The sequence below is a fragment of the Excalfactoria chinensis genome, chromosome 1 (genome assembly GCF_039878825.1).
Source record: "Excalfactoria chinensis isolate bCotChi1 chromosome 1, bCotChi1.hap2, whole genome shotgun sequence".
NCBI lineage: Eukaryota > Metazoa > Chordata > Aves > Galliformes > Phasianidae > Excalfactoria > Excalfactoria chinensis.
This window is the reverse complement of record NC_092825.1, coordinates 56,874,438-56,897,111: the sequence shown is the minus strand read 5'-3', so window position 1 is coordinate 56,897,111 and position 22,674 is coordinate 56,874,438. Positions and strand designations below refer to the sequence as shown.

At 43.5% G+C, this 22,674-nt stretch overlaps 1 protein-coding gene across 1 annotated transcript in view; it reads left to right on the top strand.

Moving 5' to 3' along the window:
* The first annotated feature begins 18,420 nt into the window (after window positions 1-18,420).
* WASHC1 (WASH complex subunit 1) overlaps window positions 18,421-22,674 on the top strand; it is a 38,626-nt gene continuing 34,372 nt past the window's right edge. The window contains exon 1 of the mRNA XM_072342457.1: window positions 18,421-18,488. The gene's annotated coding sequence lies outside the window, so the exon portion shown is untranslated. The remainder of the gene's footprint in view (window positions 18,489-22,674) is intronic.

Sequence of the window (22,674 nt, the reverse complement as noted above, 5' to 3'; positions counted from 1 at the left end):
ACTCACACACTCTCGCTCGCGCTCGTCTAACCGACGGGGCCAGAGCTCGGGCACGCGCGACCAGCGGCCGCTCGCTCACGCGCGCGGGGAGCGAAGCCGGGCGGCTCCGCGCCTGCCCCGGCCCCCACGCGCCACGCACGGCGAGAACGGGGGAAGGAGAGAGGGAAGAAAGGGGAGGGCTCTGCAGCCCAGATCCCGCCCCGTCCCTCCGCGCAAGCGCAGGGGGGCGGGGGGATACAGGCGGCGGGGGTCCCAATGAGGTGCGCAGGTTGGTTGCAGCGCCTTGTCCCCCCCGAGCGGTGTCTGTAGATGTTGCTTTAATGCTTGCTTTTTTGTTTTTCCCGTCGTGCTTAAGTGTCTAGGACGATCTGGGTTGGTTTTGTCTGCCCAACGCTCGTGTGTTCTTTTGCTTATCTTGTTAGCGTGAAGAAGGCGGGGCCAAAGCTGAACCTAGGGAGGTAAATGTTGGAAACATCTGCTGCATCCTCATACATAGAGTCATAGGATCACCACGGTTGCAAAACACCTCCAAGATCATCCAGGCCAAGCACCCTCCTACCACTAATATTTCCCACTAACGACATCCCTCAGAACAACATCCACACACTTTTTGAACACCTCCGTGGTCTCCACAACCTCCCTGGGCAGCCTGTTACAGCACCTGACCACTCTTGGATTGGAAGTACTTCCTAACATCCAACCTCAGTCTCCCCTGTCACAGCTTGAGGCCATTCTTTCTCATCCTACTGCTAGTTACGCGGGAGAAGAGGCCAACCCCACCTTACCACATCCTCCTCTCAGATAGTTGTAGAGAGTGATAACATCCCCCCCAAGATTCCTCCAGGCTAAACAACCCCAGCTCCCTCAGTCACTTCCCAAAAGCCTTGTGCTCCATACCTCTCACAGCTTTACTGCCCTTCCCTGGACACACTCCAGGGCCTCAGTGTCTTTCTTGTATTGAGGAGCCCAAAACTGAGCACAGCACTCGGGATGCAGCCTCTCCAGTGCCGAATACAGAGAGATGGTCACTTTCTGCTCCTTCTGGCTGCACTATTTCTGATGCAAGCCAGGATGCTGTTGGCCTTCTTGGCCACTTGGGCACACTGCTGGCTCATGCTCAGCTGAGTGTTGACCAGCACTCCCAGGTCTGTTTCTTCTACAGTCTTCCAGCCACTCTGCCCCAAGCCTGTAGGATTTCTTGGGGTTGCTGTGGCCAAGGTGCAGGACCTGGCATTTGGTCTTGTTGAACTTAATTCCATTGGCCATAGCCCAGCTATTCAGTCTGTCCAGATCCTTCTGTTGGACCTTTCTTCACCTAGGCAAAGAGTCATTCCTCCCAAGCTGGTGTCACCTACAAACTTACTGAGGGTATGCTCAATGGCCTCATCCAGGTTATCAATAAAGATTGAGCAGGACAGGCCCTTGTATCAACCCCTGTGGAACACCACTTGTGACCAGTTGCCAGTTGGATTTAACTCCATTCACCACCAGTATCGTAGCCTGATAATCCAGGCAGTTCTTGACCCAGCAAATAGTGTACTTGTCCAAGCCATAGGCTGCCAGCTTTGCCAGGAGGTTGGCCACTCTTTGGTCTCCATCTGCTTCTTAAGAGAACAAGACTCCATGTGGAGTTCTTCTTTGGCACGCTGGGCTGTGGGTCAGACAAGAGACAGGCAGGGCCTCTGCTATTTACTGCCATGCAGATTGTATTCATAGTTCAAGAAATGCCTTCCCTGCCCTTCCTCATCCACAGCTGTAAGAGTTTGTGAGCCTTGGTCTGAGAAGCTACCTGCATGCTTTCCATCATATCACCATATCCATTGACAAATGGCCAGACTAAGGGTAAAATCCCTATTTACCAGAACTCCAGTGTAGAATTTTGATGATCTTTGTGAAGGGTTAGAAGCAGCAGCATTTCCAATAACCACTGATAATAAGTAGCCAGACCTGCTGCTAGGCAAGCCCATGATACAACCAAGCATACAAAAGTATGTGCATGAAACAAAAACCAACTGTTTTACAAAGACCGTTTTGAGAGGGTAGAACTGCTTTCATTTTGCCTTTTCCCATAAGCATAAACAGTACTGTAGTAAGGATCTCCTGAAGTGCAGAACTGAGAAATGTAAAGAATCTCAGTTTCAGATGAGCAGAAAGGTGTATTTACAGTCTTTTCTGTTCACAGATAGCCTTGAGAATGCAAACTGCTGCAAACAGGATCACCAGGATTAGAAACTCTTCACAGATTCTTTCTAAATAAGAACTGCTGTTCACAGTTCTCTACAGCAAGCACGTAGATGGCTTTGGGGCATCATGAAACATTGTCGAATGTCCCCTTTATGCTGGAGGGAGACCCTAGAGTGAACTTTAAGGACATTCAAATGCCACACGCTTACAATTTTATTGGAAAGTTTTAAGGGAGACCTTCCATTGCCTAGTTTGTCACTTAGGTCTTGTGATGGGGCTTTGACCAAGCAGGAACTTAGCAAGGTGAGAGATGGTTAGAGATGAATGTGAAAGAAGGCTCACACAGAAAGACAGGGGGTGAAGGCACCAAAGGTTTTTCCTCAAAAAGTGAAGAAAATGTTGATTTAGGAAACTGTGCTGGCACGCAGCCTCCTTTCAGTGGCACAGTGAGCAGCAACAGTTCAATGCTTCCTCATAAGCATGGATTACAGAGAAAACAGTGGAAATAATGCACTTTTTGTACTGACACATTCTAGGGGTAGCTGAGGGTGAAGTTGTGTGTGTACATTTGCAAAGATATAGAAGAGATACCTTGAACCTGTAAGGAGAGACTTAAGGCAGAGATTGGTTCTCTTGCAGAACAGATCGGGCATGCATCAGTACAGGCTAAGGGCTGATCTGATGGAAAGGAGCTCTACGGAGAGGGACCTGGGTGTCCCAGTGGGAAACAGGTTGACCCCGAGGTAACAGTGTGCCCTTCTAGAGAGAGTCCAGCAGAGGGCCGCACAGACAGTTACGGGACTGGACTATCTCTGTTATGAGAGACCTGGGGCTGTTCAGCCTGGAGAGGACTAAGGGGAGATCTTATCCTTTCTTATCTAACAGGAAGGAGTCAAGTGGCTGGGGCCAGGCTCTTTTAAATGGTACCCAGCGACATAACAAGGGGCAATGGACACAAACTGGAACCATACAAAGTTCCATACGAACATGAGGAAAACGTTTTTTACTTCAAGAGTTACAGAGCATCAGAACAAACTGCACAGAGAAGGTTATGGAGTCTCCTTCCCTGGAGATATTCAAGACCCACATGGACACTTTCCTATGGAACTTGCTCTAAGGAAATCACTTTAGTAGAAGGATGGAATAGATCACCTCCAGTAGTTCCTTCCAACCCCTACAATTACGTCATTCTGTGATTCTATGATTCTGTTTTAGATCTCAGGGGATAACCCCATATGCAGTTCTGTCTTCATATTGGACATAATGTTCCTTTACTGTCCCAGCTGGGTAAAGTCAGTGGCAAAAAAAGAGTCATGGACACTGTGCTGGCCTATTTACATACAGTAAGATATGTTGCAGCATGTATTATTAAGGTAATAGCAACTAAAGAGAAAAATGACCCTGGTGTGGAAGGTCAGGGATGGAACAACACAGCTTGGAAATCCCATGGTGCTTCAGTGTGTATTGGCTGATGTTTTACTGTAGACCTGATATATTTATTCATTTTTTTTTTGCAGCTTTTATTTGCTTGACTGGCCTTGCTAGCTCAGTTTCTACTCATAAATCTCTGTAATAAATTAAACAGACAAAGATGTGCAGCCACAGATTGGTAAGTGAAAAATAAATAAGCTAGGAGAATCAGAAAGAAAGCAGTTTTCTGTATGGGTCTGGTGACTGATAGACAGGAATTGTACGACTCAGCCCTGACCTTCTGGGTTTCTACAGAGAGCACACACGAAAGGAAAATGCAACATAATGCTCTTGTACCTAATATGAAAGACCATGCATGGATCTACTTATAAAATTTCAAGTTACATAATCCTTCATAATAAGAAAATTCAATGAAGACAGTGTATTCATTCAAGAGGAATGTGCAAAGATATCTGAAGAAATTTAATGTCTTCTTTTGCTTGGTAAGCAAGATTCCCACATAGCTAGGAAACACCTCCTCTTTTATCCAGCCATCACTGTGTCCCTTTGATTGTACTGCCACAATACCTAGTATATTCCATTTGAAAGCTCTGCGCATCAGCAAGGTAAGCTTTACTGTCTGTAGAAAAGGAATGCTAGGGTTGTAGCCATCAGAAATAGGGCCATGGGGACACAGAGTGGTTACATGACTTGTCCAAGGCGACACAGGAGGCAGGACTGGTGGGGACAGATCTCTGACTTCAAGCATCTTTGGCATTTAGCCCAATCATTAAAGTCATCAAATGCTGCTGTTTCTCTCTGTAGGAAAGATGATACCTAGAGGAAAAGAATGGTGAACGTGATGAAAGCACAGATTATGCTAAAATTATTTTTATTGCAGAAAATTTGTTGGTGTTGTATTTTACAAAGTCCTCATTCATTTTGGTCCATTCCATAAATAAATAAATAAATAGAATAATAATGGATTAATTATGTTATTATGGAATAAAGTGCTTCCTTTATCCACTTAGCAAGGTGCTTGGGCATTGCACAGACAATTACAATTAAAGTACAGCAGTATTAATTAAAATAAGCATGCGTAATAAAAACAAAGCAAAATGCAAATGAGTAAAGCCCCAGGATTTAATGGAAAGGTCTAATACTACAGGATTTAGAATTATATTTATTTAGCTATTTACTTCAGTCGGAGTAGAGTGGATCCAAAAATAAGACTATACTAATAAGCATACATGATAGGGAAGGTAGGAAAATTTTTTACTGCAGAGTGTTCTTGTAACCTTTTTTCTCTGAGAGGTTCTAATCCCTCTTCAATTTGCAACAGCTCACTGAAACTTGACGCAAACAAATCGGTCCCGCCTCTTGACAAGTAGAGACTTCCTGTGTTTTTCCATTTGAAATTATATTCAAGGCATTTTCCACTTCTCCATTACATCTCCTTTTTCTGGACAGGAGCTCCAAGAAATCCAGGCATTCTTGTCTCAATTTCTTGCACTGATCTCATTCTCCTGCACATTGTTGGCCGAGGGCTTCCAAAGTAAAACCTTTCTCAAGTAGTAGTTCAGTGTCCAAAGTGTTGCTAATGTGTGATATAGCTTAGGTTCTCAGCTATTAATTTATTGCCTTATTATCATATGCTTATAATAGCGTTGTTGGGTTATTTGTTATGTATACTTCAATATGACATTTATTTCTATTGTCTTTCTTTTAGGAGAATTATTCACAAGCATACCTGAATATAGCAAAGATTATTGATATTGAGTCTTTACAGCCCAAGGAATGGCATACTTAGTGTTGGCCAACCCACCTGAACTTACATTTTGTCCCCTCTTCTGTTCCTCTTAAAGTGTGAAAGAATGTTGAGTGAAATCATTACAGCCGGTGGTGTTTCCCAATCTATCTATTCTCATTCAATCATTAAAAAGGACACACAAGGAAGCATAACACAAATAATCTTAAAAGGAAGAGTGGCGAGAATATGAGGAGGAAGGAGAAGGGGAAAGGAAAGGGGAGGGGGACTGGGAAAAAGAAGGAAAGGGGGAAGAGAAAGGGGAAGGGGCGAAGATTGGGTATCAGCCTTCTGTTGCCATCTTCCCCTCTGATTTCGGGGGGAAGATGGGGCTTTTCCACCCCCACCTGGAAGTCAGCAGCTGCTTAAGTAGAGATTCGTAAAACTACTTGCAAACAGCCTACAGAACAAAATTTCCTGCAGGGATTAGATGAATAATTTCAAAATAGAAGACAGAATCAAGACAATCACAATGTACTCATACATAATTCATGCATGGGAAAAAAAAAAAGTCTGCATCTCTTAAATGCTTTTTTCACTCAGACTTTTTTCACTTAAGGCCTCATCCAAAACTATTCAGATCAATGAGAGTTGTTTCATCATCTTGAGTCTAAGCCAAGTCAGTATCTGCTTACACCTGTTAAACGGATGGATAAACTGAAGCTAAGACCACGTGTGTTGCCCGTGATCTCAAAGGTCAGCATCGTGGGTCTGTAATCACAAAGAACTGGAGTCAAGAGTGGTATTTCCTCTACTTCAGATAAGGATTGAGTAAAGGCAGGAGGAGCCTACTGGCATCCTACTTTTGATCCTGCACCAAAAGACTGGGTGATATAGTCTGCAATCTTACCTATGTTCTTTAAAATGAAACCTACAACATGTTGAACTATTTCTCTCATGTTAAGGCTGTCAAATTGTTAATTTAAACTGGTATCACAAAATCAGAAGCAAAGGGAAAATATCTTGTTCTATAAATCAAACATAAAGAGCTGAGATGTGGAAAGCACAAATGTTTCAGTTTCTTTCATTGCTCTTTTTTTTTTCCCCGTGATTCAGTAAAGTACAGCTAAACTGGCACATAAATATTTCAAAACAGCTGCTCATCAAGAAAAAGGTATGAATTCTGTACTGTAGCCTTAGCTGAGATGTGTAGTTCTGACGCATTTGAAAATCTTGACTCTATTTGAAATGTGCTATTGCAACCTTGCATTATTTACTGCAACTTTAAAGAAGGAAAGTCCCTATTTGGAACGCGCTTTCCTTTTTAATATTGCTAAATGTTACGTTATTTCCCATCTTTTTCATGAAACAAATCTCTGCCCACTTAATTGATTAATTCTAGAGAGGAAAAGCTGTGCAGAGACGTTTTCTTCCGTGTCAGTCAGGATTTTGTTTGAACTGACAGTTGTTGAGTTTTTTGGTAAATACTGCGGTAAAGTGAAAGAGGTGGAAAATGAACTTAACTCTCCAAATCTTATCTGACCAGTCCCACTGAATTTAACAGAGATTTACAGACGGGACAAGTCTGTGTGATCTGATCTTGCATAAGACACACAGAATAAAAGTAGTATTTAAAAAAATAATAACATTAAAAAAAAGAGAATAGTGTTAAGCCTGACTCTTAAGTTAAGAAAACAGCAACAAAAAAAATATATCAAAATGCACGAGCAGAATAAATTTCAGTTAAGGCTACAATATGCCATATTTCTGATGAGAAGCTGTTCTAAAATATTTATATGCCAGTTTAGCTGTACTTCACTGAAGGGAAAAAAAAAGAAAGAGCAATGAAAGACACCAAAGCATTTGTCCTCAACGTATCTCAGCTCTTTATGTTTGATTTATAGAACAAGATATTTTCCCTTTGCTTCTGATTTTGTGATACCAGTTTAAATTAAAAATCTGACAGCCCTAAGACAAGAGAGTTCAGCTTGTTGCATAGTTCTTTTTAAAGAACATAGGTAAGGCTGCAGACCGTGCCACCTGGTCTTTTGGTGCAGAACCAAAAGCAGATTGCCAGAGCACTCCTCCTGCCTTTACTCAGTCCTCATCTGAAGCAGACCGAGTGCTGCTCTTGACTCCAGTGCTCTCTGATTACAGACCCAGAGAAGCATCCTGTTTCACCTTGAAAGAGTGCTGTGTTTGGTCTGTACTCGTGTTATATAACAAGAGTAAGCAGATGCTGACTTTTCAGGGAAATTTAGGCCAGGGCAGATCAATAAAACATCTGGCCTGACACATTACATACTGTATAATCCCACGCAGCTACTGAACCTGGAACTCAAACTTATTAATAACAGATCTCCAGAAATGCCTCTGGTACCACTATAAAGGTAGTAAAATGTCGAGAATTTGTCTCATTCCTCAGTATTATGTCCCAGTAGTTAATCCCTGTCGACAGGTTGGAGTATTCTTCTCCTTTGAATCTATGCTTTCTACTTTGCAGCCATGAGTATTTAAATAGCTCTTTACTCCTAAAGCTTTACTCTCCTTGAAGGTGACTGATCAGATCACCTAATGGTATTATTTTTAGCAAGCCAAACATACGGAATTCTTTAAGTGATGCTTTGTTGGTTTGTTTTTTTTTTTAATCTAAGTTTTTCTTTTGGATTTTGAGATAATTCTTTGTACTTGCTGATACACAGTGTAGTCCATGTTAAGTAAAGTAGGCCAAATATTTGATGGTCTCTGTTCAAAAGCGCTCTTGTCTCTTTTTGCTTGTTACTTAAGAGATCAGGCCTTCAAGTCTGCTTATCAACAGGACTGCTCTCAGTGCAACATGCTGATGTGTGATAAATATTTCTGTGGTTTATCTGAATGCCTAAAACAATTTTAAGGAGAAAAATGCAGAACCGAAAAGGACTCTACGACACAAAACCAAAAGACCTTGCTCCTGACTTCTCCTTGGGGAACATGACAGAATTGTTTCAAGCAGTTACCAACGTCCACATTCCTGCAACTGATTCTGTACAGCAGGACTTCTGTCTGCACAGCTTCTTTCAAAGGAAGCAAAAGACCACTCTGTTCTGAGAGGCCCAGCTGTAGGAGCAGGAGGAGGGTCAGGTAGTGATAGACCTCTATTTTTTGTATTTCATGCATGAACTTAACACAAGAAAGCTGTGATTATGCGCAGACTTAAAGAAAAGAAGAATCCCAAAAGCTCACAGCAACTCTGCTGCTTCTTTTCATCCCATGCAAAGATGACAGTTCAGTTACACCCTCCCTCTGCAGCACTAACCTTGGGAAAGTGGAAAGAGAAATGGCAAAGGATGAGAAGTTTTTTTTTTCCCTGGAGGTGGGGAGGGCTTAGGAGCTGGATGCAGTAATAGCATGTGGATGGTGAGGAGAGAAAAATGATGTGAACTGGGAAGCATGATACACAGGGAGACATGCAGAATTAATAGGGTGCAGGGAACTGAGTATAAATAGGCTGTTAGTCACTGGGGTGGGCAGAACTGAGGCAGGGAGAAGACTGATGTTTGGTCTGCAGGCAAAACTGATGTCGAAGCTGTGGAGGAGAAGTGGATGGTCATAAAGAAGCAGAAAGGTGCAATGGCAGGAGGTTTCTGAAGTGTTTCTCAATAAACTGAAGAGATTGGCTGAATATACGTTATAAAGTCATACTGAGTATAGCTGAAAGGAAGACTCTGAATTCAAAAGTTAGGTTGAGATCCACTGTGTAAGACTTTAAGGACACACTAAGTGACAGCAAAAATCAGATACCTAGGAAAGATAATTACAGTGGGAGCAGCAATAGATAGATAGATGGATAGATAGATAGATAGATAGATAGATAGATAGATAGATAGATAGATAGATAGATAGATAGATAGATAGATAGATAGATAGATGCCTCTCAGCGCATTTCTACCAGCTTGGCTCATCTCCTTTTATAGCTGTCTGAAATGTTAGCGTTCACCTCATCCTTTAGCAGGAAATCTCAAGAATTTTGCTTCAGTTTTACTTACCTCGCAGGCTTTCTGTGCAGAACTGAGGAATGTCGACAGCACTGCATACCTGAATGAGGAATTAAGGAGCAAACAGAACCCTCTCTTCAAAGACATCAGAACAGAGGAGCCCATAGGTACTTGGGGCTGGGTCAGAAGACAATGCCAGTCCTTCCATTGACTCTGTCTTAGTTTCAGATCTGTATCCTAAAGTAGCTGGAGTTGTTTGCTGATGTCTAAAGTTATGATTTGTTTAAAAGCTTTCCATCTGTTTAGGTCTGTACTCTGTTTCATAGGCATTTAAATTACTGCTGGATGGATGTGGTAGAGTGATGATTTTGGAAACATTCTCATTGTTTCTTAATTTCTCGTGTGCTGTGTTTTCTACAGAGATCAGCACAAAAAGGCAAAACACAACCAACTGTGACAGCATATATAAAACAGCATGAGCTGCCTACAGATAATGAAATGAAAACAGTCCAAAATAGTAGATACCGACGTGAATCATGACCAATAAGCCTATTTGTAATAATAAACATCATCTCTGTCAGATAAACAAATCACAAATATTTATTAAGATAACAAACAGATTATTAATAGGCAGCCATTCCAAATTCAGATCACATCGTTCCGTCCTACTACATAAGAATTAGCAGCCAAATCTGCCAAAATAAATTCAGCAATCTCACAGAGGTCATCACACCTAACAAATAAAAAGAGAGAGAGACACAGAGAGCGAGGAAGTGTATGAAAGAGGAGAAAGCAGATAAGCATGTCTTTTCCTTCTACCAATATGACATAGTTTTAGAGGGATCAGGCTGCATTAGTGTGACTAATAATGACACAAACATGATGACCAAAAGAGAAAACTAGAGGCAGGGGTGAGGGAGAGGCTTTCCCTGGTAACTGAAACTCTGACCCCAATCCTATAAGCTGCTCCAGGCAAGGAAGTACAAGAGACATCGTTTTGGAATCAGTGGGATCAAACTACACACAAAAATTTGCCGAGCTGGAGCATGTACTTGCAGTTGCCTACTTTTACTAGTCTTTCAGATGCAGATAAATTTTGTTGATATTGCATGAGTTTTGCTGCCCCTACTCCCTACTGGAGCTTGCTTTGTGAAGGTCCTGAGTCCTTTGGCTTATTTCCTTACAAACAAGTTTCTTGCTCCTAATGCTGTCTGACTCACTTGTCCTGGCCATCTATGTGCTTAGCCTACTTCCCTGCCTGCTGGAAAGGTCAAGGCCAGACCAGACGTTCCTCTCCCCACACACCAACACACCCATTACCACTTGCTTTTAATGGTAGGAGTACCTCAAGGCTTTTGCAGGCAGAGGAGACCTGCGTGGTCTCAGCAGTCAGAGAAGGATGCGGCTTGTCATTGTGATTCCATCTCAGCACCCTTGCCTGGCAGCAAAATACTCCGAAAATAAAATGTATGGAGAGCACTCTCCCCTCCCCCTGAACAAACTCGCTATATTTCTGGGATTAAACTTGATTTTCTGCATTCAACATGAAATTCAAGGGCATATTCATGACCTACATAGATTTGAGATCATGTCTCTGTTGATGACTGAAGCTCAGCATAAACTGAGAGGTCTGGAGGTTGGCTGTGGTCCTATCTTCCTTCCTGCAGAAAATTCTCGGTGCCTGGCTCATTTTAGTGAACGTGCTCACCCATGACCAAAGGCCATGTTGAAACTGATGAAGTGAATTGTTTGTCGTAAGTTGTTTACTTGCCAAAATAAGCATTCGGTGAATGCAAAACTATTTGTGAATTTGAAATGCACTCAGTAAACGTTATGGACATTTAAAACAATGAGAACAACATTGCAGGAACATTGAAATACTTATTTTGTGTGTGTGTGTGTGTATTTTTTAACAAACTGTTTGGATTTCCCAGATGAAATCATAAGGTTGGGAGGGACAGAGGGGAGAGTCCTACACCATCACTCAACTGCAGCCCTTCTATTCAGCAGCTCCTGGTCAGGATGCTCACGTGGACCATGACAGACTCCTGTCGCATGCCACAAAGCTGCACTGATGCAGCCTATTTCTCAAGGAAGAGGCTTTAACACTGGAACTTAAGGTGCACCCCCTCCACGCTCCCCAGTTCATTAGGAAACTCTCCACACTTGTGATTTTGGAGGGTGTACATTTGTCTAAACCTTCTGTCTCCTCCCAAGAATAGGGAAGAAAGGAATAGAAGGGGTAGTTGTTGATGCTTTAAAGAGTTTATTTGTTTTAAAAAGAATGAGTTACGCAGTTTAGGTTGCACACAGAAGTAATGGCAGAAATATTTATTAGATAAACGCAATGATTTCATTATGCAACAATGACAAAAACAGTCACTGTTGAAACGGCTATTGTGTCACATACGATACCATTTGTGCCTACTGACATCTCACTAAAATGGAGGGAGGAATGAAAGGCTGAAGTGGGAGATGTACATCCCATTGCTTTGCAAATGAAAAAGAAGATTACATCTGCAGCTCTTAGAAAAAGAATTAAGTAAGGACTCGATGTTATAATACAGATGTAAACTAAATTCATGTCTCTAGAGAAGTATCTCGTGAAATTAACAAGGCACCATGGTATACAATTATTGCAATGCTATTTATATAGCATAATTTTAAGAACCACCAGGAAGTGTGGCCTGCAGCGTGAAAGAGTTATAGCACTCTGATACGGTAAGGTTTGAAATGAAAAAAATATATAATACTTCATCTGAATACTTAACAGCAATAAAAAGCATTTGAAAGATTGAAATGCAAGAGCGATAACATCACTAGAAATGTTTAACACGTATTTCACTGCTCATTCAGAAAGGGTACATATCACATAAGAATATCGAGTTTTCTCTAGATCTTCAGATGGGTAGCAATTAGAATATCATCTCTGAAGGTGATGCCTAAGTTCTTACGTGGATCTAGTCCTTTGCTTTCATTGCTTGTAACTGGAAAACGATGTCAGAAGTACTGTTGTCCCCAGACGACCAAACGGCTAATAATATACCCTAAAGCTGTGTTTGTTTGGTTTTGATTTACGGCACACACTGAAAATCTTGTTCTGGGGTTGACTTGGGGCAAAAGCGGAGTTTAATTTTTAGGATTCAACAACTGCATCAAATAATCAATTATTCACACAACCCTGCCATTTGAACACCCACTTAAATCCTTAAATAGGAGCTTGCGAGTCACAGCAAAGAGTTCCGATGAACTTCTTCTCACAGGCGTGAGTCTTATTCCCAAGGATTATTGATTTATTTAGTTTATCAATTTGAAAAGATGAAAAATTGTTTCCAGCCTGAAACGAACTCTGCAGGAACAAGCTTTTATTAAAGGGTTTTTTTGTGTGTGTGTGTGGTTTTTTTTTTCCCAGTTCTTTTTTTATCACGTATTACTTCATTTTCTGAAATGTGCTTCTGGGAGGCAATGTCAAAAGTACAATGAAATGGTACCAGACTGAGCTCTAAATGACGGTGACAATAATTAAAATGAATTATCTCATCAAAGCTGCCTTTTTTTTTTTTTTTGTTGGGTTTCTTTTTTCTCTCCTCCTCTCATTATTCTGTTTGAAAACAGACTGTCCTAAAGTGTCACGCTGTCACTATTTAGACAAACATTTGTCAGTAGACTCTTGGTGTATACTAATATTTGAGTAGGCTGTTAATGTAACATCTTTCTCCGGTTATATTTAACTCTAATCTTTAACGTAGGGTCCTACATCTCTTTTCACGCCTCTCTTTTTTTTTATTAACTTCCCAGATATATTCAGAAATCCTCTCATTTGCATCCAACAATGACTTATGTCTCGAAGCATTAAAATGTACATTTAAAAACATCGGGAGCTAATAGAGGAAACTGATAAAACGCTATTAAAAGTTCCTGGTTTAAATATACGTGATTTGAAAAATATGAATTTTTTAAAGAGCTATTTAAAAAGAGGAGGAAATGTTCTTGAAAATCCCATTCCATCTTTTTATCCTTTAGGAATTGAAAGTTTAGGAGACTGAATAAAAAGAAACAGTTGGGTCCATAGCTGGGCAGAGAGAATGCAATGGGTTTTCATCAGAATACTGACATTTCTTTGAGACTTTCAGAATAATCTCCCCCCCAAAAAAAAAAATTAAACTTCCATCTTTTTGGAACAAGGTCAACTAACTGTTCAGTACGCACAGAGCTCTAAAGGAACTCAGTGATGCAAACAATGACTTGCTGCCATAGTGAGTCAGTAGTTGTAGCTCCTCAGCTCTTGGGTTAATGTCCTCTTCAGGTGGCAGAAGGGGATTCATCAGTTTGTGGGAATAAAAGAATGGCTCGGCAATGGGCATGGGATCCTGAGTAACCACTTAATAAGAATGGATTGGAAAGAGTCTGTACCTGAAATGAGGTAGAAAACATTTGGTGTTTGGGAGCGTATGCAGCTCATCTCAGACTTCCATGTGTTTACTTCACAAACAAGTCCTGCATGCCTGCTAGGAACGTGGTTAAGAGGATGCCTTAAAATACTTGTTGCTTCCGTCTTACAGTCATGGCTGCTCTTAATATTTCTCTCTTCCCTTTAGGTTCTTCTAAAGGCCTGTTGCGGGACGTTTGATCTCTTGTTAGCTATCCTAGTGGGAATATTCTGTTCAGTTACGCAAGAAGCAGGAATTTGATCCCCGAGTCTTGTTATCATGCTTTCAGGAATACACGGTTACAAAAATAAAAGCATTAGCCTGCAGCCATCTTGCTGTGTGCCGTGCTCCTGTCAGATCTCACATGTTCAGCAAGGTCAGGTCTGCTCAGGACTCACGTGGGAGTGGGGTGCCATGGGGATGTGGAAAGGAGCCACAAAATAAAAGACTGTGCATGAAACATCTTCCCCTTCTGCACTCCACCTTAGGGAGCTTCTGTCTCATCTCATCTATTTTTGTTTGTTTACTTCCTTCTTCAGATGTGCCATTATTTCCTAAATGTGCTTTTTTTCTTTTTTTCTTTTTTTTTTCCTTTTCATTTTCTTTAAGTGAGCAAAGGCAATTACTGTGCATATGCAAACTGCCACAGCCTGTGCCCTACATGAAGCGCTGCAGCAGCTGTGCCTTGGAGAACATGCAGCAGTGTAATGGACAGTGAGAGCACGGGGTCTCAGAAGAGCTTTGGTACTTAGGAAAGATAAGTAATGTGATGCTGGTAAGTGGTGTTTCAAGCTTCAGTTTGGGGTGAGGAGGAAAGTGAAGTAGAATTGGATGAGAAGGGGACTACAAAAGGAGCAGCAGAGAGGAAGGCAATGGGTGAGAGATGGAGCTCTTGTCAACTTCAGGCTCTAGTTTGCTCTATTTCACTGCATCTTATCCCAAATCTTCCTTAGTAGGGTAAGGTAGTTTGAGGGGAGGCACGTGGGAGAAATGTCTTGCACAATCTGAGTCAGCAGAAAGCTTGCGAAGAGGGACAGGTGGCTGCTTTTTAGTTTCCTGTGACAACAATACTCAGAGGTTAACAGAAATACTGAATGTCATACTTAAAGCATCTACAGCTTCCTAAAAAAAGGTGACAGTGCTTAGCAGGTTACTATTTCCCAAATGGTGGAACATCACTTAGCAATGTGGAATTTCAGCATTCTGTGAGGACTGAGCACCCAGGAGGTGACAGTTGTCACCAGACACAGGTAAAAGAAGAGATGTTCAAGCAGCTTCCAGCCTGTTCCCCCTCAGACAATACCACAAAAAGAACCCGAAACATCAGAGTAAGGCCTGGAGCAAAACCTGATGTCCAGACACTTCTAATCCTCAGGTGAATTGAATCCTATGCCTAACTTCAGTAGCAAAACTCCTCAGATCTGAGAAACTGCAAAATTCTGAGCAAGTCTGGAATAAGATCCTATCTCATGTCTGACCCTCCCCTGACCTTGTGCAGAAGCAGCTCAGCCAGCTCTACTTGCATGTTTGACAAATGTTATTCAATGGGCTACAAAAAATTGCCGGCACAGCACAGCAGCACTCTGCATTCCACTCGCTTTCCCTTTTTGCATTTTCCCTTCAGGTTCTGAGTTTTATGTTATTAAATTCTGGAGTAAAACATTCTAATAAATAATAAGTAGCAACATTTTCCATCCTAAAGATATCAAAGGTGGAAAAATATTATTGTTTCCATTTTTCTAGTGAGGAAAGTGAGGCAATAATTACTTGCCCAAGGTGACTTTGCTCAGTAAAAGATACTGCAGCAAGAGAAAGAGCAAATTAATTTAATGTTTTGAAAGCTGGGTGCTGGGTTGTTTTTTTCCTCAAGAAAAAGCACTCTGGTGGAAAAATGCAGTTTCAGAAAAGTGAAAATGAGTTGAAATACAATGTGAGAATAAGAGAGCTGGCTCTTGCACATAAATTGGTGGCTGTTCCACAACAATAGATGAGTGATCAGTCTGTGTATTGCAATCAAGAAATATATGCCTTTACGTTGAGTTCCGGATGTAGCGGAAGGGTTTGAATGTGATGGAAAAGCTAACAGACAGAATAAGCACTCTAGAGGGAAAGCAGGCAGAAGACAAGTGCCCCGAGCTGCTTTGGATCAGCCCCACCGCTCACAGCGAGGATCAGTACAGACAGCAGAGCCGAGCGTGCAAAGCCTCTGTGCAGCTTGCAAGAAGAGCAGTGGGAACAATCTCTTTCATTTCTCCCACAGGCCAAGGGCAAAGCCAGGTCTACCCTGAGGGTCAGAGAGGGTCTGAGTCACTACCGTGCCATGGCAGAACTAAGTGCCTGGAAGTGCATAAGCAGGATCTCTTTGCAGCAACCCTGACTAGTGTCTCCTCTTGGTATCAGCTTAGGGAATGGCACTGGGAAAGCTGGAAGGCATTTTCCAAACCAGCAGCTAGCGTACTTCCTAATTGCAAAGCCCCTGAAACACTGTCATGTATGACTTGGCATACCATTCAACGCTTCTTTTTGCAGCCTATGAAAACTGATGTCTAAGTAACTGTATGGGAAGAAGGACTTCTGTCTGAATCCTCCCTCACCAGGACAACCATGCTTAGTAGCATTCCCTTTGTTGGGGAAGAAAAATCTTTTGCCTGGTTTTATTTTTCTTTGCTAAAACTTGTCAGCACAAAGCAGAGAAAGGGAGAGTTTGGTGGACTGTCAGTCAGCTCTTCAGGGATCCCATCCTCAGTATTACAGAAGATTATGCAGTGAGATGTCATGAAATGCAAATATTAAGGAGAGAGGAAACCCTGTGCATTATCCCCCTAGCTGGAGATGGTGCTGCTCAACCTCTCCGTGTCAGCTGGGTGGGCCGAGAGAAGCACTCAGCCACAGATCATACCCCCAGCCTGCCTGAATGCCTTCACCTGTGGTGGCACATAGCCACTGCTCCCCCAGTTTGCCTCTGGATTATTCCTGTGCTGGTAACACCTACACATTCCCATCCACTTAAGTCTTGTCTGCGCAGGGAAGATATTTGATGTGTGACAGGGCTACACAAGAGTTCATTACGATTTATGGCATCTCGCCCACTAATGCAGTCTCCCTGGTACTTTGTCCAGTGCACTTCTATGCTACTGTCACTTCTTACACTGGGCTTACCAAGTCCATGTTGCTCTTCTGCCCCTCCATCTCTCCGTCTCCCTAGCCTAACACTCTCTTCCCTCTATCCAGGTCTGTTAGCTCCCTTTCTGCCTCACACTAAGGGATATGGCAAACCTGCTGTTTCCTCATCCTCAGCATGGCTGGGAGGGGAACATGGCAAGGGGCTGCATCAGCCAGCCTCCACCTTCTGCTTTGTATTCAATTTTATAAACGCAGAACTGGATTTTTATGTGAGCAGCAGAAAGCATTTGGAGGCCTTTCCGTCAGCAGTATATAAATAAAAATGGATCAGAATAGATTGGATTGTTGCTTCTTACATCCGCTTCCCTATTTTGTCTCTGACAGGTCCTGACACCCACACACACGCTCCCCGCTCAGACTTCACTACATCTCCTTTTTTGTCTGCTTTGAGTTTTGGCATCATTTCACATTCCTCCCTCCCTCACAGAGAGTTTTCAAAGCTCTTAGCCAGGCTCAGAGCTCTTAGGCCTTTTGCCCTCATGTTCTGTATACTGACAGGCCTTATCAGCCCCATCATTAAAGAATCACAAGGGCGAGCACCTGGACGAGGCTCCGCTATGAGCAAGCCACAGCTGTTCATCTGCTTTGGGGTCTGTGAGGTCCAATGCTGCTCCTCAGCAGCCTCAACAAGCATCTCTGATTGCACATCTCCCTATGATGGAGCAGGACCAAGCCAAAAACCTGCAACAGGCATTTAGGTAATGGATTTGCCCTTTTCCCTCAAGTTGGATACGCACGAACAGACCCTGATTTGTAGCATATACTCCTTCAAAGCATGTTTTTAATATTTACGGATGCGGTACTGGAATACACACTTTCCATGAATATTTGTGCTTGGAGGAACTTGATTGCTTGAATGTGCACATTAAGGGAGTATAAAAGAAACGTGAGAACAAGCTGGGAGAATATGCTTTAAAAAATAAATAAATAAATAAATAAACAAATAAAAGGAAACATTCACTGTTTTATAAAGTCAGGTTTTAAATCGCTCAATTCAAACATAAGCATTGGAGAGAAAACAAGCAAGTGCATGAGTCAGAGATCTCCTTTCTGTTTGCTGTGCTCCTCAGCAGACCCGTGGCACAGAAGCAGGGCTGAAGGCAGAAAGCAGCAAGCTCTGCCTGTGGGGTTTTCTCTCAGATGATGACTCCACATCGCACAGTAATGGCAGCCCACGGCCTCCCTCACCCCACAGAGAGCTCTCCTGGGACTTGGGTTAGGCTGTCAGGCTATCCAACACAGGGATACCAGCAGTGCCAGGGAGGGCACAGCCAGGATAGGGAACGTGACATCTAGCCCTGCGATGCCAGGGATCGAACACAAGCTAAACCGCACGACGCACCAACATGGCGAACGCCCACAACCCCATTAAGCGCCTCGCGCCTCGCTCCCCACGCTCTCCACGCGCATGCGCACCGCCCCACCCACCTCGCGGCAGCCGGCCGCTCCACAGACACGGGGGGGCTTCCTAAACTGGGCGGAAGTGACATAAACTAGGGGCGGAAGTGGGACCGGGCGCTGCTTCCTGTTTGTGGCCGGGGTGTGGCCGGCTGCTGGCAGGTGAGGGGCGCTCGGCTGGGCCGCGGGGTCGTGTCTGTGTCTGGGTGTCTCCCCACACGCGGGGAGGATGCTGCTGAACGGTCCGATCCGGCGCGTCGCCGCGCTGCTCTGCCCGTTTCTGCCCGTTTAATGGCTGGGCTCACAGCACTGATGCGGGACAGCCGGGAGGGCCGAGCTGAGTGTCAGTGCGGTGCCTAGAGGTCGTGAGTAACGTCGTGCCCCTCTGGTGTGAGGTTTCTGCCTTATTCTGAGTGCCGGTGCTGAGCAGGGAAGCGGAGGCGCAGGTGAAATTAAACTTAGGGATGCGAAAAATAACAAGGAAGGATCCTTTAGATATGCTGTTTGTAAGGCAAAGGAGAGTATGCTCCTTCTGATACATTGCTTCCATGAGGAAGGCTGATGTATTTAATAAGTTCGTTGCCTTTGTCTTCGCTGTCACGGCTGTCAGCTGAGGTCCCCAGTGGCTGAAGAAAGGGAAACTAAACTCCTGTTTTTAAGAAAGGGATGAAGGAATTCCTGGGGAACAACGGGCTTGGTGAGTGTCTTGTCTGTGTTTGGGAAGATCACAGAGCAGGTCATCTGGGAAGCCAGGTTAAGGCATATGCGAGGTGAGGAGGTGATTCGTGGCAGCTAGCATGGCTTTACCAAAGACACATTGTGCCTGACCAATCTGGTGACCTTCTAGGATGGCGTGATGGCTTTGGTGGACAAAGGAAAGGCAACTGATGTCATCTACCTGGACTTGTGCAGGGCCTTTTACGTGGTCCCATACCACATCTTTATCACAAGAGGGGTCTGTCTTGGGACTGGTGTTTATTAACATCTTTACCAATTGCGCAGATGATTGATAGGATCACGTGCACCCTCAGCGTGTTTGTAGATGACACCAGACTGAGTGGTACAGTTGATACAATATAAGGAAGAGATGCCATCCAGAGGTATTTGGATGGGCTTGAAAAGTGGGCCTCTGAGAACTTAATGAGTTTCCACGAGGCTACGTGCAAGGTCTTACAGTTGGGTGAGGGCATTCCCAGATATGTCTACAGACTGGGAGAAAAACTCAAGAGCAGCTTGTGGAGAAGGACTTGGTGAATGAAAAGCTGGGCATGAACCAGCAGTATGCACTTGCAGCCCAGAAGGCCAATAGTACCTAGAACTGTATCAATAGAGAGGGAGCCAGTAGGGTGAAGGAGGTGATTGTTAAGGAGGAATGGTTTTAAACTAAAAGATGGAAGATTAAGATTAGATGGCAGTGGAAATTTTTTCATGTAGAGAGAGATGAGGCACTGGAACAGGTTGCCCAGAGAAGCTGTGGGTGCCCCATCACTGGAGGCAGTCAGGGCCAAGTTGGATGGGGCTCAGGGCAGCCTGAGCTGCTGGGTGGCAGCCGTACCCATGACAGGGAGGTTGGAGCTCAATGATCTTTAAGGTCCCTTTCAACCTAAGCCGTTCTATAGTTAGTATGCACTGTCAACTAGTTCATAGAATCCCACAGATGATAGATGTAATCTGCAGTCATCCATCAGAGCATCAGCACAGTTCACCATCTAAAGGACTGCCAAATCATTTTAAATACATATTGCCTTGAAGTTGCACAAGGGTTGTATTCCCCACTCACAATCTGGTAGCTGTGATGGTGTAGTTATTGGTTAAATAAAACCACGTTGTTACTGCTTGCAAATGAACCCAAATGCTGTTATCATCACAGTATCACAGTATCGTGCGAGTTGGAAGGGACCTTAGAGATCATCGAGTCCAACTCCCGGGATTCGAGCCCTTCTGTAGAGCAGCATTTCTGCCACTTGCGCCACAGGGGGGATTCGAACCCCGGGCCTCTGGTGTTGCAAGCAGCAATTCTACCACTGTGCCACCGGAGGCACATCCACTGCGCCACCGGAGGCCTGTTATGATAAATGCTTTCACTATATTAATTTGTTTGAAATAAAGGAATGAGTCAGACAACAGGAAGAAGACCACAGGACTGTTAGAAGTAGCAGTGCATTTGAAGAAAGGCTGGCAATGGATGTGAACGTTGGGAATCCACATCTAGCACTGACGAGCACTTTGTGGTATTTTAGTACAGAATAGAAGCTGTGTAGTGCTAAGGTTTTCCTCCTCAATTTTTGTGCTTTGGGTTCAGTGCTGAGTGGTTGTAGAGCACTTAGGTTTTCCCAAGTCTTTCCCCCCCACCCCTGTGGGAGAGTAGGCTGGTTCTTGGCTTCTGCAGCCTAGCTTCCAGCAAAGCATATGGGAAAGTGCCAGCTGTGGCGGTGGCATTTTGTGTAATTCAGGCAAATGTCAGCTGGCTGAAGATGACCTATTTGTCTCATTTAGGTTGCGCTTTGGGCGTTGCTGGCAGTGTTCTATGGACCATATTGACATCTCCTAGTAGTTAGAAGCTGAAAGTGTCACTGTTTCTTGCCTTTCCACTGAAATGGGGAGACTTTCTTGAGCAGAGAAAGGAACTGGAGCGGGTAGTGCTGCTCCTGCCAGGGGCAAGGGCTGGAAGCAAACTGACTTTGGCATGTCTTTGTAGAGACTTTGTGCATTTTGGTTGTCCTGGGAATCAGATGCTCTGGTCAACTGTTCCTAGACTTCCTCTAGGAAGGTTGGCTAGAGGCTGACAAGCTCTCATGATACTTAAGTCTGTCTCTTCTGAATAGCAAGCTGGGATGTAAAGGCTGCCCAGCGTGTATTTTTGTTACTGAAATGCTTTGGTTAGGGAGGAACAGCCACGCCTCCAGAGCCCTCAGGCAGAAAAATGCCTGCAGCACTCCCAGAGCAGCACAGGCTGTTCTTGTGTCTGTCCTTCCCCCATCACTTTGGATAATCAGATGGAGTTTTTAATCTTCATTCTTTCAGATAGATAGATTCATTGGTAGGATAACTGAGAGCAGACAATCGCTGGGAATTGCTGTGCAGTCAAGCTTCTGGGTTTGGTGGTACCAGGTAGCCGTAGTCACCACATGATCAGCCTGAGTAGTGAAAGAGCATGGTAGGAATTGAGGGTTGGGGAGAATTAGTGTTGAGATAAGCCTGAAAGCAAAGCAGATTTTTTTTATCTTTTAAGATAGAAAATACTGTGCAGAGGAAGAAGAGGATTATGTCTGAAATTACGATATTTCCTGTGACCATGGTGTATTAGCCTGAAGGGAATCATTTTTATCACTCACAGATCAATTTCTGCAGCTACTCGGATCTGTTTGGACTGCTTTGCAAGATAACCCTTGCCAGAAAATGGTTCATCCAGCAGCTTGTTTAGTGGGCTATTGATTCTTCAGGTGTCTCTCATTTGGGTCAGCATTTTGTCAACTTCAGTCATCCAGGACGCTTTGGGAAAGTGTATGGTTGTTGGATTATGCATTTATTGCAATAGTTTGGTTAGGAAGGAAGGGCAGTCTCTTTTCTGAACCAAACTTTCAGCAGGAGCCTCTGCAGCAGCCCTTGAGCTATCCTGCTGGTGGAACGCTCTGGCATTTAAGAGAACTTACTGCAAGGAAATGGACCTCAAAGGGACTTTTGGCACAGTCAGTAGGTGCTGTGTTGTTTAGGCATACAAAAACAAAGTGCCTCCTTTTAGGAAATTGGATGAACAGATGCATCAGCACGCTTGGGCTGGGACTAGTTTAGCTTAAATGCCTGTACTGTAGTTGGTTCTAAGCTGGTTACTTAAGTAAAGGGAGAGAAGAAGGGTGATGCAGGTAATTAGAACATAGTGCTTTTGGTCAATTTTAGATGGCTGCCTTAGCATAAGATCAATTATTTGTTGGAGTACCTGATTGTCTCCATTAATGATGAAAGCCAAGGGTGTTGAGCAGAGCGCGTTGTCTGATTAACAATAGATACCAATGTCTGTCCATCAAAATAAGCTTCATGTATCCAGCTGAAGGAAAATGTTTTCAGCCTCAGCTTAGAGGTCAAGACTTTGTCAACAAGATGACACAGGTCTGTGCTTGTGGCAGTGAGGGCCATTGCCTGTGCTTCTCAGAGCAGAGCTTTGTGTTAAGAGGAAAGGTTACTGTGAAGACAATAATGGCTTAGAGGCTGTTGTAGCCTGTGGAGCGCAGAGGACTGAAGTGCAGCTCTGAATTCTTTTAAGTGTCTGCTGTTTAGTTTCTGTTTACAAAATAGTCTCATGTAATAGCATTTCTGTCTTCTGGAGAGCTAATATCATTTGATTTTATGT